Genomic DNA, 20,180 nt, shown 5'->3' with positions numbered 1-20,180 from the left:
ATGTACTTTAAACCTGCTACAAGGTTAATCCAATGTCAACTGTGCAATGAAATATTTCTAGCCCGTCGTCAAGACTTCTGATTCCAATTGGATGAACTAATGCGTGGAGATCAGAGCTCCAGATATTTCCTGTTCTGAAAAGTTCTGCTAGGTTGGTCATAGTGCTTCAGCGGGGTCTACACTCCATGCGAAATCTGAATATACTGAACTCCACAGAAACTTAAGAGACACAAAAATGAAAAATTATCTGTTGATGATAGTGTGTATGATAATATCTTTACCTGAATTGATAAACTGTATTCATGCTAGGAAAATTTATTTTGCCTGCTGTTATAATATAAAATGATTGAATGCATAAAAAAAATTAACAATAATTTTTTAAAAGTTTATTGGGAAAATGCCTTAGAGAAATCAGTGGTTTACAAATGAATAATTCATTTTAAACAGGGACTAGATAATGTTGAAGATGACACCCACAGCAGCACACCATCACATCAATGTGCAAAAAAATAAAAATTAATTTGGTTTGTGCCCTAATTGAAGAGGGTCAACAATTAACAGCAGGAACAATAAACAACACCACAAATATCTTAACTGATTTAGCTTACACAATTCTGACTTAAAAACTACAGTGAAGTATGCTCTCTGTTCAACAGGTGCCAAAATTGTTACACCCAGATAAGCTACAAAGAACAACTGTAAAAAAAATTTTTTTAAGTGGACAAAAGAACCTAAAGTGTTTCTTCAAAGCATTGTAGCAGCAGACAAAACATGGTTTTATCAGCATGATCCTGAAGACAAAGCACAATGAAAACAATGACTACTGAGAGGTGGAAATGATCCAGTCTAAACAAAAATGGACTGTCCAAGAGCAAAGGTCATGGCAACAAATTTTTAGGCATTTTGTTTGTTGACTTTCTGTAGACATGAAGAAGGATAACATTTGCTTATTGTTGAGAGTGTTTTGAGAAAGTTAGCTGACTTTAGCTGAAAAATACCTAAGAAAGATACACCAGAGAACTTTTCCTTACGACAATTCTCTCATTCCTCTCCACAATTAGTGCATTTTTTGCAAGAATTTTCAGGGTAAATCTTTAGACATCCACTTTACTCTTTTGGTTTGGCTCCTTCTGACTTTTTTTCTTGTTTCCTAATCTTAAAAAATTGTTAAAGTACACTTATTATTCTTTAGTTAGTAATGTAAATAAGACTGCATTGACATGACTAAATCCCCAGGACCTTCAGTTCTTTAAGGATGGAGTGAATATCTGGTATCATCATTTATAAAAGTGTCTTGAACATGATGAAACTTAAAAAAAAAGAAAAAAGAAAGAATGAATAGAAGAAATGGGCACAAAGGTGACTTTTTTAGTTTGAGTACAATACAATGAAGAGTTATAATGCTTTGATGAGGGAGATCACTGTCTTGATTTTTATTTATTTTCCTCACATATATAACCATTAGATTTTTATTAAACTTTTTCTTTATTTTATTTATTTTTTACATTTTCCCCAATCATTTACTTTACATATCAAAAAATTTTTGCTCATACTCCATAGTTCTTGACAGTTAATAAACAACTTTCAAAATTTCAAAATACCGAATTTTTTTTTTTTTAGAGATTTTTTGCTATAGGGTGTGTGTGCTCACCAGAAAGACAGAGAGAGGCAGAGAGACAGAGAGACAAAAAGTGAGAAATCATTCCCTGGGGTGTTGGCCATGCCGCAATCCCTTCTCCTCCATTCTCCTCTCAGCATCTTGGGCATGCATGCACACATGCCTGGCATGAGTTTAAGCCACCAGGTCTGGGACTCTAACTGCAGTCAACTACATGGGAGTCCAGCAACATAGCCATTACACCAGCTGCTGGTCCCCAAAATTCTGTCTTATTAGGTTAATATTCAAAATATTTCTTGTAATTTTGTATAATTTTGTTTATGACTCTATAACAACAGACAGTATGGTTTTAAATATTTTTGAGAAAATATTTACATGTCAACTATTCAAATTGTTGAAAAGCAAATGCCCAGCAAACAAGTCACACATAAACCTTCTCAACTCAGCCCTGCCTACCAAGAATTCTGTGATATACCAACTGCAAGCAAAGATAAGTCTCTTTTTCTTCTTGCAAAGTCTTTCTCAAGATAATCCTCTGGTGTGGTTGCCCTTTTACAATCTCTACAGATTACAATGCTAGGCTGGAGAAGTCCAGGTTATTTTACGTTATGAATTCTTTCATATATCTTCTCTAATCCTCTCTGCCAGGCAGAACTATTTATGGTGCCAGGCCATCTTTCTAAGAGCTTCTGTTGGCTTACTTGAGATCCACCTTAGTGCCATAGTTTCTTGATTAATCTTCAGATATGACATTTCAGTCAAAGCCCTGTCCAATAATGAATATTTCTGATTTCTTTTTTTTTTTTTTTTTGGAGAGATTTTCGCTATAGGGCGTGTGTGCTCACCAGACAGACAGAGAGAGACATAGAGACAGAAAGCGAGAAATCACGCCCCAGGGGGGATGGCCATGCCGCAATCCCTTCTCCTCCATTCTCCTCTCGGGATCTTGGGCACGCACTTGCGCCCGGCGTGAGTTTTAAGCCACCGGGTCCAGGACGCGAACCGCGGTCGACTACGTGGGAGTCCAGCGACATAGCCATTACACTAACTGCTGGTTCCCTAATATTTCCGATTTCTGATCCAATGAAACAAGCATTATTGAACTTATATATTAAAAATATATAAACTATTGAACTTCTGCCACAAAATAAGAATACTGGCAAATATTTTCCAATTCCAGAGAGATCAGGAAGGAAGAAAAGTTTATGTTTCCATTTAAAGAAACAAACAAAAATATTTTAACAAATTGCTGAACCTATCAACTACTCAGAAGGAAGAAAAATGCTTATATTGGGAAAACAAAGCATAGTCAAAAAAAAATCAGTAGTGTTTTACTTAAAAGTCATAAAATTCTATTTTGCCAGTTCAGTCTTATGTTCAAACTCTCTTCTGTTGAAAATGCAGTGTTACTGTGGGCCAATCTTTCCATTTAAATCCTGGAAGGTAACATTCAATGTTATTATTGATATTTCTTGTCCCTAGCATTAAATTGATCATTTTCTTGGTTGCCTTTTATTCTCTAATTTCTTTATGTGTCTATTTTCTTTATGTGTCTATTTTCTTTATGAGATATTTTCTTGGTTTCTCATGTTTCTTGTGCCTCTGTGGTGGTTTCTGTCATTCTGTGACAAAATCTCTCCTCCACCTGTCTGAATATTTCAGGAGTCTAGAAGATGAAGTTTAGAGCATAGCTTCCCTCAACACTTGTGAATATCTATGCACCCAACATTGGAGCACCTGAAGCTGGCAAGACTCTGGTGAACATCTCCATGTCTTCCCTCTGGTTGACAAAAAGCTAACCATTAGATTTTGTATGGAACTCTCAGGGCCTAAGCTATTAATAACCTCATATACTCTTGGATTTTTTTAAAAAAGTATAAAAACACCATTTTTTTAAAACTTTATCAACAACTAGATACCATATGTATACAAGAGAAAAAAAATCCCCATGTATATTCAGCATTCTTCAAATATTCTTGCTTGTACCTATATATTTTTGTTGACAACTCTTATGTAAAGTTCATTAAGTTTGCCTAATTATATTCTAGAATGGTCTGTCAATGACTGGAAAGAAGAAATAGAGTCTAAATGTTACAACTTAGAACCAACAGTTTAAGTAAACACATATCTTTGTGCCTCAGTCAAATCACAGTATGGAAACCACACTCTGAATAATTTTAATGACACAGGCTGAAATTACTTTCATGAAAATTTACCTATGTGAAAAAGATAAAATGTTAGGTGTTAGTTTCATTTCAATGGTAATGTTTATCTACTTGAGAAAAGTATTTTCCATCAGTTCAGAAGCAGCCATGTGCATAAAATTATTGTAATACAAGCCATTCCACTCAAAAATCATTAATTAAATCAAGTAAATCCTTTGCTTCAAACTTCTCGGTAGCTCCTTATCACATATACAGTAAAAGCCAAACTTTTTTTTTTTTTAACATTCAATCGCTGTATATCTTTATAGCATACAAAATAAATTTTCCCAGCATGAATACATTGCATATTAGTCCAGTCAAAGATAATACCATACACTTTTTTTTTTTTTGAGAGATTTTCACTGTAGGGCGCGTGCGCTCGCCAGACAGACAGAGAGAGACATAGAGACAGAAAGCGAGAAATCACCCCCCAGGGGGGATGGTCACGCCGCAATCCCTTCTCCTCCATTCTCCTCTCGGGATCTTGGACACGCACGCACACGCGCCCGGCGTGAGTTTTAAGCCACCGGGTCCGGGACACGAACCGCGGTCGACTACGTGGGAATCCAGCGACATAGCCATTACGCTAACTGCTGGTTCCCCCATACCATACACTTTTAAAAAGGACTACAGGTCTCTACCCAATCCCCTAAACTTCTTCCATAACCCAGTTTACATTTTTGCTAAGGCATCTTGATACATCCTTTGTGTTCCTCTGCTTCAGCTGCACTGGCATCCTTGCTATTTCTTGAATCTGTCTGGTTGACTCCTGCCTCAGGGTCATTGCTTCAGCAATTCCTTCTATTGGAATGCTCTTCTCCCTGATAAACACATGACTCACTCTCTTTATTATCTTCATTTCTAAACTCTAATGCCTCTTTTCTCAGTGAAGCCTTCCCTGGATACTGTCTAAAAAGTAAGCCCTCATGCCACGGGCACAGTGGTATAACAGTGGCACAAAGCTCTGCAATGTTGGAGAGCATAAGGATGATTAAGGTTTGGTTCTTAATCACCTTATACATGTAGGTTGTTACCTGTGTTTGGCCATAATTCAGGTTGGCTAGATTTGGGCCGGTGAAGGATCTGACATAAGATCCCATCAAGGGTGCTTCTCTCTCCTCTCCTCTGTCTCATGAAATAAAGAAGATGAAGGAAGGAAGGAAGGAAGGAAGGAAGGAAGGAAGGAAGGAAGGAAGGAAGGAAAGAAGGAAGGAAGGAAGGAAGGAAGGAACCTTTAAAAAAATAAAAAGCAAACCCTCATATTCTACCTATCTTAACTGTTTTATTTATTCCTTAGCACTTATCACCCACTAACATTGTAGATATATTGTTTATTAATTGTGTTTTATTGTCTGACTCCATCATTATAAGTTCATGGAGAGCATAGACCTTTGTGTTGATCACTATTTTATCCTTCAGCACCTAAAATAAAGTGTTTTATCACAGGATGGCTACTCAATAAATTTGTTGATGTAACCAAATAAGTAAGTACCAATTAGGTGCTATGTTGGATACACAGTAAAAAAACAGTCTTCTATTTTTAAATTATATGATATTTTTATATATTCTTTAAATTAAAGCCTCTACTAGACAATGTTAGTCTACTTCAAATTCATTTACAACAGTTAAGGTAGAAATGATTTCTTTGAACATCCTTTAATAGTCAAATAGTTCACAAAATCCTATATTTATTTTCTAAATTATAGGTATTACATTTTATGTTACATGCTAGAGCTATTTGTTCTTGTTTAGAATCTTAAACTCCTATTTTCTCTCGCATAAGCTTCCTCCTTATTGGTCTCCCAGTAACCAATAATGCTCTACCTTTCCACACCCTCCTATCTAATACACATACTTAAGCTGCCCAAGTGATCTTTAGTATTAATGTACTATATACTGCATTAAATCTCCATCACTTTTATGAGGAAATTCAAAGCACTTAGTATAATCCTCAAGATTGTCCATTTCTTGGTCTGGTGTGCCAGAGGTCTTTAGATAGTCCTCTGGAGATTGACTACAGACTGCCTTTGCCATTTGTGGTATAATTATACTTCTTGTGTGACTATGAGGAATTATTTTATTAAGCTATCACTAGAAGGGTAGAGTACAGCAAGGCATAAGCCATTTCCTTCCTGTAAGATAATTTAAGTAAGGTTGCCCAAGGTAATAGGAAAAATTACACTATGTTCCCTTATCTTATATTGTCTATCATTATGTTATTTTTATATTATTTAAAACTAATTTCCAGTACTTTGTTACTTCATACTATTTCTAGAGATAATAGAAATCTCTCTCTAGATATACAGTAAGAGCTGGATGCAATCACTGTCAATCACTTTGGTATAAAATTATTCACCTTAATAGAGAAGTAGTAGTATGTAGACCTTGTCCAATGTGATTTACTGTGGGCAACCTCCTTTTCTCTGCTTTCCTGAAGTGGACAGTGCAGTCTTGACTCTCTGAAACTTTGAAAGAATTTAGAGGAACCAATAGGTGATGTGGTGAAGTTGCTGGACTCCCACATGGCCAACAGCGGTTTGAGTCTCTGGCCTGGCTGCTTGAGAATCACACTGAGTATGTGTTCATGCATGCTCCAAATCCAAGGAGAATGAAGGAGAAGGTATCACAGTGTAGCCATCATTCCTTGGGGGGTGATTTATCACTTTCCCTCTCACTGTCTCTCTCAAGCACACAACACACCCTATGGCAAAACGAAACAAAAATAAACAAAAAATAAGGGTTTAGATGGTTAGTTTTATGTGTCAATTTGTATAGGCCACATTACCCAGCTATTTCATGAAACAGAAGTCTAGATATTGCTGTGAAGTTATTTTTTTTATTTAAAAACAAAAACTTTATTCAGTTCATTCAAAAAACGTTAAAATAAATTTCGGTTGCAATACTACAGTTTTGCAAAAGAGAATAAGTACTATGCACACTAGTCAAACCTATTTTTTTAGGCAAAGTGCTCTTTTGATGACAGATAAATTGACAAATACACACTATTGTGAACTATTAATATTTCAGATAGTACAAAGCAGGGGTTTTGTTTTTCTCTTGTAAACAAAAGTTCATCACTTATCATTTTTTTGCCTTACACCGTAATCCACCACCCACCACCTACCTTACCAACTACTTTACCCCACTATTGTCACTGGCATCCACACCCATCCTCTCCACCATCACATCTTCAGATCTCTCAACCTCTGCCATAAAGTGCAGACACTTGGTACGAATTGAGTGGGAATATACAACTTGTATCTTTTAAAGTCTGGCTCACTTTGCTCAACATTAAATTGCCTATTAATATATTCATTCATTTTGAGTGAAACAATGGGCTCTTTTGGAAGTTATTTTTTAATTATATTAAATCATTTTTTAAAATTTCCAGGACATGTACACTCAGAAGAGAGAGACAGACTTGGAGACAATCCCCAATTGAGTATGGTTACATTGCAATCCCTTCTCCAACTTTTCATGCTCTCTGGATTTGGGGTATACCTGTACATGTGTCTGGCTTTTTTTTCAAGCTGCCAGGGACAGGATTCAAACTATGGTCAGCTATGTGGGATCTGACTCCCTTAACTCCTAGGCCATGGGGCAGGCCTTCAAATCTGTATTCCTTAAGTAGAGTAGGCTGCAGTATGGTTACATTGCAATCCCTTCTCCAACTTTTCATGCTCTCTGGATTTGGGGTATACCTGTACATGTGTCTGGCTTTTTTTTCAAGCTGCCAGGGACAGGATTCAAACTATGGTCAGCTATGTGGGATCTGACTCCCTTAACTCCTAGGCCATGGGGCAGGCCTTCAAATCTGTATTCCTTAAGTAGAGTAGGCTGCATAATATGAGTGAATCTTTTCAAATCAGTTCCAGGCCTTAAGAGAAAAAGAAAAGTTCCCTGGGTAATAAAGAATCGTGCCTCCAGGCTGCCTTAAACTCTTGCAAAATCAACAGATCTCTGGGTCATCAGCCTGCTACCCTACCCTGCAGAATTTAGACTTGCCAACTCTGACAATATTAAGCCAATTATTTAAAGTCTCTCTCTCTGTTTCTTTGGATGTATGTGTGTATAAATACACACACACGCGCGTGCACACACACGTATACATGAGAGAGAAAAGAGTTTTTAAAAAGTTAATGGAAAATGTCTATTATGAAACTGTGGATGGATTTAAAGCTTTTTTGCATCAAAATTAACTTGCAATTAAATTCCATTTATCCACAAAGTTTTTTTAAGACCTCTTATTTGTGTTTCTGTTTATATCCATTTATGTATATATTATATATGTAATATAATATATAATATACACACATGTATACTTCATATATACCTACATACTTTATCAATACATACACACCCACTTTTGTTTCATTTCTGATACTTCTTATAACATAAACACACACACACACACACACACATTTTGTATATTCATAGCATACTCATCCTATTGGTTTTATTTATCTTTATAAGGGTGACTAATATGAAATTCAACAATTAAATAGAGAAATTTCACTATTAAAAGGCCAATATAATCCATCCAGGTAATATCTTATTATTTCTTCAGCTTACGTTTTCTAGAGAGGAAAGGGAATTTATTAAAAAATCTTTCAGACTGATCTCTGCCTTGATTGTGAACATTTTACTCGCTTAGCCCAGAAAGGCAGCAGTCTCTGACATTTGTCCTAAAATTTATATAAAAAATTACTGTTTTAATGAAAGATTTTTGAATATAAAAAGCACATTGTTGAAAATTTTTAAAAAGAATTTTAAGTACTTCAGAATTCATAAAAATATGAATGTAAAAATCTCAAGCCAAGATTTCATGTCACACAAGAAATATTCATTAATAATCTATCTTGCTTTGTCAAATAACTTTTGTCTAAAGAAAAAAATAAAAACTGTCAGGACTGGCAGGTGGCATGGTGGTTAGGGGCACTGGATTCCCACATGACCAACCATGGTTCAAGTCCTGGACTTGGTAGCTTGCTTTCTCACTTCCTCTTTCTCTTTCTCTCTGTTTCTCTAGTAAAATTAAAAAATAATAACAAATAGAATTAAATAAATAAACCTTTTTTAAAAATAAATTAAATAAATAAATAAAAACTGCTATTACACTCACAAAGTGACATAAAAAGGCGTGAGCATTTGTGTCCACTTAAACATAAGAAACTTGACAATATCACAGAATTCTCATTCAACTCAAAACCCTTTTTACAATAGTTACAAAGAGAGTGAGGCATTGTCTCTTTAAGTAAAAAGAGAATCAGAAAATTATCATTTTGACTTCCAGCCCAGTTGACCTATCTCTCAAAAAATAAATTTTATCTAATTCAGTGATGGTCATTCACATTCTGAATTTAAAAATAGTCTTTGAATCCTTAAAATATTACATTTTATTTAATAGCTTTACCTAAAAGAAAGTATTTATTTTTATTTCTCCTCCATTCTCCTCTCGGGATCTTGGGCACGCACGCACACGCGCCCGGCGTGAGATTTAAGCCACCGGGTCCGAGACGCGAACCGCGGTCGACTACGTGGGAGTCCAGCGACATAGCCATTACACTAACTGCTGGTTCCCAAAGAAAGTATTTATTTTTTAAAAAAATTAAAGATAGTAACTGGTCCTTCTCAGCATGAATATTTAAAACCCCATATTCAATTATTTTCTTCACTTTGAAACTTATGCCTCAAACCTGGAATGTTATATTTATTTTAGACTTTTCATGGGGATTTATTTGAAATTAAAAATATTAATGGCCTGGCTGGCAGGTGGCATAGTGGTTAAGGGTGCTGGACTCCCACATAACTGACTGTAGTTTGAGTCCCGGACTTGGCGGCTTGCTTTCTCACTATCTCTTTCTCTTTTTCTCTCTTCTCTTTCTCTCTCTCTGTCCCTCTATGGTCAAATTAAAAAATAAACAAATAAATAAATTTAAATAAAATAATTCTTTAAAAAAATAATGGCAATAGCACAGAGCAATCTAGTTCTGAGGGAAATTATAAAAAGAAAACAAAACAAAAATTCAGAGAAAGGATAATTTAAGTCAGTTTATATTTCAAGTGTGGCATATTTAAAATGCATAGATCAAATATCTGATATCATTTTTAAAATTTTTTTTCTAAATTTGCCTTTTAAGGAATGTCTGTGGAAGAGAAGAGGTGGAAACCACCCAAGTGTATATAAATTTCAACGATTATAGAAACAATTTTAAAAACTTGAAACTATTGTTTTCTCCTTTTGACTTTAAAGGTTCATTGCCATTTTTCAGAAAGAATGGTCTGAAAATATTCCATCTTTCTAAGTCATGATGAATGAGCTTCGATTAAAAGTAGCTTAAAGAAGAAAAGCTACTAATGTGTTTTATACAGTCACTGATCAGTTACTGACATGCAATATTTCATTTTTTTAGGACTTTAAGAGATGTTGTGTACCTAAAAACAACAGCTTGTATGGTAGTACATTTATCATTACATGCATCATAAAAGCAAGAAAGACATAAAATTCGTTTCTGCCTGTTAAAGTCTAATTATTTGTAAAATCATTACTTGGCACTTTAACAAATTGACACAATGAAGTTAATGATCCTCAACATATTAAAATTTGCAATGTGTTTTTGCTTCCTGGAGTCCTATACCTTGTCCAGTGTTTAGTGATATGGATGATATCAAGCAGAGGACACTAGGTTAAATGTCTCTGCAAAGTGTTAGTAGAGTCACTACTGTCATTCACAGCATGTGTTTGTTGAACACTTAATGAAAATTAAAACAATATTTCTAGGTCAAGGTTTATTTTTCATTGCATTGCTGAGGCTTATAATACAGCCGCATGGACAATGACAGTATAAAATATAAACTTGGGTATTATATTGGCATAGAAAATGACTAAAATGAGAATCTATTGTAGAATATTATGAAATAGAGGTTTTAAATCTTAAATTTACATTCAGAGAATATTTGCTTAAAAAAACTATAGGGCTGGGGCCAAGAGGTGGCATAGTGGTTATGGCACTGGACTCCCACAAGGACGACTGCAGTTCGTGTCCTAGACCCAGAACCTTGAAACTCATGCTGGGTGAGTGTGTGTGCATGCTCATATTGGATTTTTCTCAATATGTGAGATTATGCTGTCTTAAGTCAATAGAGGTTTAAAAAATTAAAAATCTAGAATAATCTAGAATAACAGATATATAGAGAAAAGCAAAACTTTTCAATGTTACAGGAAAACTCTGTGGGATAGTAACACAATATAAGTGATAGAGCCAGGCTGTCTGGAGTCACATCCTAGATTTGACACAGCTGTGCAGTCCTGGTCAAGTTACTTACCATTCCTGTATCTGTTCCCTACTATGTAAAACGGCAGTGAAATATCTATTTCATAAAATAATTGTATGGATTAAATACATTAATCCAATCAAGTTGTTCAACAGATGTTAACTATAATTGCATTGCTCTGCCTTGTTAGGCCAATGACTATTCACAAATATTCTTTTGCATAAAGCTTTTTAGGATAACATAATATAAAATACAGGAAGAGTTATATTGTGAAAAAAATCTCTATTTAGCCACATAAGTTATTTTTGGAAACAACTAGAAGAAAACATAAACTTTTGTTAAGATTGGGGAATCATTTGTGAATTAGGGAATTAGCACTGATTTTTTCTTTCTTTCTTTCTTTTTTTTTTTTTGGAGAGATTTTTGCTATAGGGTGCATGCGCTCACCAGACAGATGGAGAGAGACAAAGAGAAAGAAAGCGAGAAATCACCCCCCGGGGGGATGGCCACACCAAATCTCTTCTCCTACATTCTCCTCTCGGGATCTTGGACACACACACACACGCGCCTGGCGTGAGTTTTAAGCCACCGGGTCCGGGACGCGAACCACGGTGGACTACATGGGAGTCCAGTGGCATAGCCATTACGCTAACTGCTGGTCCCGGGAATTATTACTGATTTTTAAAACATGATTCAAGATCCATTCCCATTTACACATATGGTACAGATTTCCTCTTAACAGGACAGTTAGTGATCACTTTGGAGAATTCATCTCCATTAGTGCCTTCTCATTCTCTCTTAGTAATTTTTGTATGTATAAAAACAACAGTGCATCTGCAAATTTCCATCAGTCAGTTCAAGCCAGACCAGTAATAAGGTGCTGTTTTTCTTTGGCTCTAAATGCAGCATATTTCTACTGATATTTCAGTTCTTGAAAATCTGATTAGCATTGAAAATAATCCTACCTCAAATCTGCAGGAAAACTTAAAGCTTAAGCAGCTAGAATTTATTCAAAAGTAAAATTTTAATACAAAAGATAAGCTACTATGCCTAAAGAAAATTGACAAAAATTTAACTATATTATCAGAAATAGTGATTTTGTATTCCATTTGATTACAAGTGAGCAGTTATTTTAACTTATTCAGAAAACAATACCTAAGCACCTCTAAGCTATTAGAGCAGTGAGTCCACTCCTTTTGAGATTATTTTAAGCATCACCTCTCTGTCCCATCACATCCTCATAGAAGTCTTTAACACACACACACACACACACACAAAACTGTGCAGAAAAGAAAAAGCAAGGAAGGAAAGGGGGAAGAAAGAAGGAGAGGAGATGAAGAAAAAATGGGGAATAAGAGAGTGAAGTGGAAAGTGAAAAGGAAAAGTAAAGCAAGTCAGGAAAAGAAAGGACTGTGGGAGATTTTCGTTTCCCTGACAGGAGAGTGATTTTCTTGAATTCAAGCAACCCTCAGAGTAGTTAAGGTGCTGCCTTGGGCTCCTAATGCAGAGGAACCAAGGTTCTTCCTTGCTGTAGCTGGTGTACCAGCCACACCATCAAAGGCTGCCCTGCCCATACGGCTCTCTCCCCTAGATGTCTTGCACCTATGCACTGAGTATGGAACCATAAACTGGGTCACAATCCAGTAAATGAATTTCTTCAGGGTGATGGTCATGATTTGGTGTTCCGTAGAGCTGAAAGTTTCAGCTTCTCTTGTACTCTGGCTGTGCTCCCTATAGGACAGTCTTTACAGCCTACCAGAGTTGTCAGTCAGGACCTTCACCCTGACTGATTCTGTCCCCACTAAGAGAGATTGAGTCCTGATGCCAGGTCAGAATCTTATTCTAGAGTTTTTAAGAGCTAGCATAAAATGAAAGTTCTGCATCTTGGCCACCAAATATCACTTTGAGTCAAAGACCTGCACCCAAAGCAAACAAGGCAATGGTGTATGAGAATTTCAGCATCTCTGGACTTATCCTGTCCATTCAGGTCGGCTATGACTTGATCACTCACTGCTCTCTGGGCGAAGACTGTATGAGCTGAAGGCTAATATGGAGTAAGTTATGGACATTATGAACTTTGATATTACTAATGGCACCACTGTTAAAGGAAAATCTGAGATCAGTTAAACTTAGCAGAGTTTAATTAAGCAAGGAACAGGTTCTACAACAGGGCAGTATTCTCCCAAAAGTTGGTAAGAATATTCCGTCCAACTACATGTGCAGCTTACATTTATAGCCAGAGAAAAGGAAGTGACATACATACCAAGGAAGTGATATACAACACTAACCTGATTGGCTGCAGTTGGCATTTGCATTATATATCATGGTTGGATCAGCTGTCAGCTTAAGGTTAATTGAAGTTTGCCTGCTGTGATTGGCTGAAGCTCAGTAGCTAGGTTACCAGTATGTGTGTGTATGTGTGTGTGTGTAGGTTAGGTTATTGTTTATCAAGGGAGGTTGAAATACAACATATAGGAAGACTGCTTTGAGTTAAATTTATCACCCAAGTATGGAGGCCTGCTTGGGCCAATTTAGTTTAGCTTAAAACTGTGTTATGTGTTTCTAGTGTGACCCATCATTTCATAAGGATAAAGTGGGAAATAAGTTTATCAACATTCTTGCATAGTCCCTTTATGGTACATTTTCTGTCTTTAGAAACATTCTTTCTTTGGGGACCAGCAGTTGGCATAATGACTGTGTCGCTGGACTCCCATGTAGTCGACTGCGGTTCGTGTCCCGGACCTGGTGGCTTAAAACTCACGTCGGGCGCATGTGCATGCATGCCCAAGATCCCAAGAGAGAATGAAGGAGAAGAGATTGCGGCGTGGCTATCCTCCCTTGGGGGTGATTTCTCGCTTTCTGTCTCTCTGTCTCTCTCTGTCTGTCTGGCGAGCACACGCACCCTATAGCAAATACCTCCCCCTCCCCCCCAAAAAAAAGAAAGAAAAAAGAAAAAGAAACATTCCTTCTTTCAAAATATTAACTTATGAAAATGGACCAAGGTGTTTGGAGTTTGTCCATTTTGAGAAATCAGAAGCCCCTTAAAGAACCATTATAAAAGCAAATAAGTTTCTGCTGAAGCATAGCTGAGTTTTTATTAGGTAGTTTAAATCTCTTAAAGAAAGGAAGCAAAACTGCAAACTTAAGCAAAGACATTTACCAATATTTACATCAAGAACTTTGGGGGGACCAGCAGTTAGCGCAATGGCTATGTCGCTGGACTCCCATCCTGGTTCAAGTCCCGGACCCGGTGGCTTAAACTCACACTGGGTGCGTGTGCGTGCGTGCCCAAGATCCCAAGAGGAGAATGGAGGAGAAGGGGTTGTGGCTTGGCCATCTCCCCTGGGGGTGACTTCTCACTTCCTATCTCTCTGTCTCTCTCTATCTTTCCAGCAAGTGCACATGCCCTATAGCAAAAACCTCTTAAAAAAAAAAAAAGAAATTTTTCAGATTATGTAGATGTATGTCTTAAAGAGATTTTTGACAATTTCGATTCTATCTTAAGTATGAGAATTATGACTGATGGAAGTAAAAAATAGAAACACTTCGGATTTGTGAGTTTTCAGAATTTTGAAGATACTCCAAAAAGACATAGATGAATGTAAAATTAATTAATGGGAATCAAGTTTCTGTTGGTAGAGCACAGAAAAAAAGAAAAGACAATCTGAATTAAAATACAAATTTAAGCAAACAAAGCAGAATAAGCTAACCAGGTGCAAAGGTGCTAATCTTTAGGTGTCAAGTCATTTTTTAAAGTTATTTATTCAATAAGAGAGTGAAGTGGAAAGTGAAAAGGAAAAGTAAAGCAAGTCAGGAAAAGAAAGGACTGTGGGAGATTTTCGTTTCCCTGACAGGAGAGTGATTTTCTTGAATTCAAGCAACCCTCAGAGTAGTTAAGGTGCTGCCTTGGGCTCCTAATGCAGAGGAACCAAGGTTCTTCCTTGCTGTAGCTGGTGTACCAGCCACACCATCAAAGGCTGCCCTGCCCATACGGCTCTCTCCCCTAGATGTCTTGCACCTATGCACTGAGTATGGAACCATAAACTGGGTCACAATCCAGTAAATGAATTTCTTCAGGGTGATGGTCATGATTTGGTGTTCCGTAGAGCTGAAAGTTTCAGCTTCTCTTGTACTCTGGCTGTGCTCCCTATAGGACAGTCTTTACAGCCTACCAGAGTTGTCAGTCAGGACCTTCACCCTGACTGATTCTGTCCCCACTAAGAGAGATTGAGTCCTGATGCCAGGTCAGAATCTTATTCTAGAGTTTTTAAGAGCTAGCATAAAATGAAAGTTCTGCATCTTGGCCACCAAATATCACTTTGAGTCAAAGACCTGCACCCAAAGCAAACAAGGCAATGGTGTATGAGAATTTCAGCATCTCTGGACTTATCCTGTCCATTCAGGTCGGCTATGACTTGATCACTCACTGCTCTCTGGGCGAAGACTGTATGAGCTGAAGGCTAATATGGAGTAAGTTATGGACATTATGAACTTTGATATTACTAATGGCACCACTGTTAAAGGAAAATCTGAGATCAGTTAAACTTAGCAGAGTTTAATTAAGCAAGGAACAGGTTCTACAACAGGGCAGTATTCTGACAAAAGTTGGTAAGAATATTCCGTCCAACTACATGTGCAGCTTACATTTATAGCCAGAGAAAAGGAAGTGACATACATACCAAGGAAGTGATATACAACACTAACCTGATTGGCTGCAGTTGGCATTTGCATTATATATCATGGTTGGATCAGCTGTCAGCTTAAGGTTAATTGAAGTTTGCCTGCTGTGATTGGCTGAAGCTCAGTAGCTAGGTTACCAGTATGTGTGTGTATGTGTGTGTGTGTAGGTTAGGTTATTGTTTATCAAGGGAGGTTGAAATACAACATATAGGAAGACTGCTTTGAGTTAAATTTATCACCCAAGTATGGAGGCCTGCTTGGGCCAATTTAGTTTAGCTTAAAACTGTGTTATGTGTTTCTAGTGTGACCCATCATTTCATAAGGATAAAGTGGGAAATAAGTTTATCAACATTCTTGCATAGTCCCTTTATGGTACATTTTCTGTCTTTAGAAACATTCTTTCTTTGGGGACCAGCAGTTGGCATAATGACTGTGTCGCTGGACTCCCATGTAGTCGACTGCGGTTCGTGTCCCGGACCTGGTGGCTTAAAACTCACGTCGGGCGCATGTGCATGCATGCCCAAGATCCCAAGAGAGAATGAAGGAGAAGAGATTGCGGCGTGGCTATCCTCCCTTGGGGGTGATTTCTCGCTTTCTGTCTCTCTGTCTCTCTCTGTCTGTCTGGCGAGCACACGCACCCTATAGCAAATACCTCCCCCTCCCCCCCAAAAAAAAGAAAGAAAAAAGAAAAAGAAACATTCCTTCTTTCAAAATATTAACTTATGAAAATGGACCAAGGTGTTTGGAGTTTGTCCATTTTGAGAAATCAGAAGCCCCTTAAAGAACCATTATAAAAGCAAATAAGTTTCTGCTGAAGGATAGCTGAGTTTTTATTAGGTAGTTTAAATCTCTTAAAGAAAGGAAGCAAAACTGCAAACTTAAGCAAAGACATTTACCAATATTTACATCAAGAACTTTGGGGGGACCAGCAGTTAGCGCAATGGCTATGTCGCTGGACTCCCATGTAATCAACCACGGTTTGAGTCCCAGACATGGTGGCTTAAACTCACGCTGGGTGCGTGTCCTTACATGCCCAAGATCCTGAGAGGAGAATGGAGGAGAAGGGATTGCAGTGTGGCCATCCCCCCTAGGGGGTGATTTCTCACTTTCTGTCTCTCTGTCTGTCTGGCGCTCTATAGCAAAAACCTCTTAAAAAAAAAAAAAGAAATTTTGGAGATTATGTAGATGTATGTCTTAAAGAGATTTTTGACAATTTCGATTCTATCTTAAGTATGAGAATTATGACTGATGGAAGTAAAAAATAGAAACACTTCGGATTTGTGAGTTTTCAGAATTTTGAAGATACTCCAAAAAGACATAGATGAATGTAAAAGTAATTAATGGGAATCAAGTTTCTGTTGGTAGAGCACAGAAAAAAAGAAAAGACAATCTGAATTAAAATACAAATTTAAGCAAACAAAGCAGAATAAGCTAACCAGGTGCAAAGGTGCTAATCTTTAGGTGTCAAGTCATTTTTTAAAGTTATTTATTCAAAAATGAAAGACACACACACACACACAGTGAAAAGGAGGGAGTGAGGGAGGGCAAGAGGGAAATATGCACCCTTAGCAGGGTCTGATGCTACAAACCTCCCCTCAGCCTTCCCAGCCAACCAGGAGCACAGGAACATGCACAGATGCTCAGTATGTTCAAGTCAACCCAGGAACTGAACTCTGATCTTCCATGTTGCTTCCAGCATCTCAGAGTATTGAGCTACTGTTGCACCTCTGCAGCTGGGTCATGAAAAATCTTGAAGATGATATTGATGATAAAGGCTGAGAAGAAAATTCTCACTCTATAATATAATCACTAGAGCCTACCATGATGGCGACCAGCTGCAGCGAGGACTTTGGCTTCATATGTTTTACATTTACAAAAAAAACTAACGAAGTCATTGTAGATATGAAAGAAAGAATTTTTTTTTTCATCAAAGTACTGTATGTTACTAGTTCATGAAGCAGAGAGGAATGCAAGCTTTTTCCTCTCCAAGATCTATGGGAAAAGAATGGTGTCTATAGGAGCTGGAAGTATTCTAAGTGGCAACAATATTATAGAATAACTTCATGCCAAATCTTTCTTTACCTAGACATGGGAGCGCACATCTTTACAAGTCTGTGGTCAGGGTCAAACCTCTTTTATCTCAGAATATATTGTGTGCCATCTACTCAGCAGCAGGAGCAACTGGGCCATTAGCACCTTCAAACCACTGAAAGTTCCACCAGTTAAATGAGTACATAAGATACAACGAAACAGATCATGACTAATCACCCTAAAACTTCTGCTTCAGAACGATGTCTAGTTTTTATTTTTTTTTTTCCTTTTTTTCTACTGTCAGATCCTTCCTAGGTCCCATGGAGCATAGTGTCTTCCTTAGGTGGTGGTGGGTGAATGTGCTCTCGCTCTCTTCTCAGGCAATGCCATGGCTCTCTATGAGCAGAAAGCCCCTAAAGTAAAGCAGAGGAAGTAGAACTATGTCTAAATCAATGATTCAAAAGAGTTTGTGTTGAAGGTGTTCACAATCTTCTAAAATTTAAATTACAATGACCAACATCCATTCGGAAGCCAGAAGCCTGTTTGTGTCTATATAAAGGGTTATAGTAGTGCAAATGTATCTATGTTGACGTTAGCTATTATTTAGAAGATTTTAGGTGAAAAATCTGGTTCCTTTTGTTCAATCCATTCACCCAAATGTGACTGGAGAAAAGTCTGGCATACTGTTGATGATGGATGGCACTAAAATTCTTTTTATGCTCAAATATCCTGAGTTTCTCTGTGCCAAGTTTTATGAAGTCATCCTTACTCTACAAGCCAACCAAGCTAAGATGCTAAGAAAATTCTCTGTATTCATAAGATTTCCAAGCCTTGGAAAAGGTAAACATTAGAGAAAATTAAGAAAATAAATTTTTTTCTATATGTCACATGTGCTCACTGGAGAAAGAGAAGGAAAGTGAGAAATCTCTCCCCAGGGTTGTTCATGCCACAATCCTTTATCCCCCATTATCCTCTTGGGATTTGAGGCACAAATCCACACACACTCAGGATGTTTTAAAAGCCACCAGGCCCAAGACTAGAACCATGGGGTCGGTCATGTAAGAATCCAGTCTCTTAACCACCACAACACCTGCTGGCTTATGAGAATAAGAATTTTTTTTAAGAGAATTTTGCTATAGGGTGCGTGCCCTTGCCAGAAAGACAGAGAGAGACAGAGACAGAAAGCAAGAAATCACCCCCCAGGGGTATGGCCATGCCACAATTCGTTCTTCTCCATTCTCCTCTTGGGATCTTGGGCACACATGCACACGCTCCCAGCATGAGTTTAAGCCACTGTCCATTGGGAAGCCAGAAGCCTGTTTGTGTCTATATAAAGGGTTATAGTAGTGCAAATGTATCTATGTTGACGTTAGCTATTATTTAGAAGATTTTAGGTGAAAAATCTGGTTCCTTTTGTTCAATCCATTCACCCAAATGTGACTGGAGAAAAGTCTGGCATACTGTTGATGATGGATGGCACTAAAATTCTTTTTATGCTCAAATATCCTGAGTTTCTCTGTGCCAAGTTTTATGAAGTCATCCTTACTCTACAAGCCAATCAAGCTAAGATGCTAAGAAAATTCTCTTTATTCATAAGATTTCCAAGCCTTGGAAAAGGTAAACATTAGAGAAAATTAAGAAAATAAATTTTTTTCTATATGTCACATGTGCTCACTGGAGAAAGAGAAGGAAAGTGAGAAATCTCTCCCCAGGGTTGTTCATGCCACAATCCTTTATCCCCCATTATCCTCTTGGGATTTGAGGCACAAATCCACACACACTCAGGATGTTTTAAAAGCCACCAGGCCCAAGACTAGAACCATGGGGTCGGTCATGTAAGAATCCAGTCTCTTAACCACCACAACACCTGCTGGCTTATGAGAATAAGAATTTTTTTTAAGAGAATTTTGCTATAGGGTGCGTGCCCTTGCCAGAAAGACAGAGAGAGACAGAGACAGAAAGCAAGAAATCACCCCCCAGGGGTATGGCCATGCCACAATTCGTTCTTCTCCATTCTCCTCTTGGGATCTTGGGCACACATGCACACGCTCCGAATGAGTTAAGCCCGCTGGGCCCGGGCCCCCAGCCACAGTCGATTATATGGGAGTCCAGCGACATAGCCATTATACCAACTGCTGGTCCCAAGAATAAGAAATTTTTAAAAAGTAAAATAAATTTATACTTTACCAAGCAAATGTCAAGTTTAATTGCTAATATTTGATTAGTTATCATTGAAAAATGAATATAGAATATAAGAAAAGGTAAATAGTAAGAAAAAAGAAAAAAAATCTAGCACATAACACCTTGAAAGATGGAGTGAAATTAAGGCAAATTTACACACAAGACAATAATAAAATCTTTTTTTTTTTTTT

The 20,180-nt window shown here is 37.4% G+C and overlaps 1 non-coding gene across 1 annotated transcript; it reads right to left on the bottom strand.

The window, feature by feature from the left end:
- Positions 1 to 18,104: 18,104 nt before the first annotated feature.
- Positions 18,105 to 18,241, bottom strand: LOC114006535 (small nucleolar RNA SNORA49). The gene has a single exon (XR_003548237.1). It is a non-coding gene; the product is annotated as a small nucleolar RNA SNORA49 (small nucleolar RNA).
- Positions 18,242 to 20,180: the final 1,939 nt, after the last annotated feature.

The sequence above is a fragment of the Tupaia chinensis genome, unplaced genomic scaffold (genome assembly GCF_000334495.1).
Source record: "Tupaia chinensis unplaced genomic scaffold, TupChi_1.0 Scaffold148646_1, whole genome shotgun sequence".
Classification (NCBI taxonomy): Eukaryota; Metazoa; Chordata; class Mammalia; order Scandentia; family Tupaiidae; genus Tupaia; species Tupaia belangeri.
Note: the sequence above shows the minus strand (reverse complement) of the source record. Positions and strands in the feature narration are given on the sequence as shown.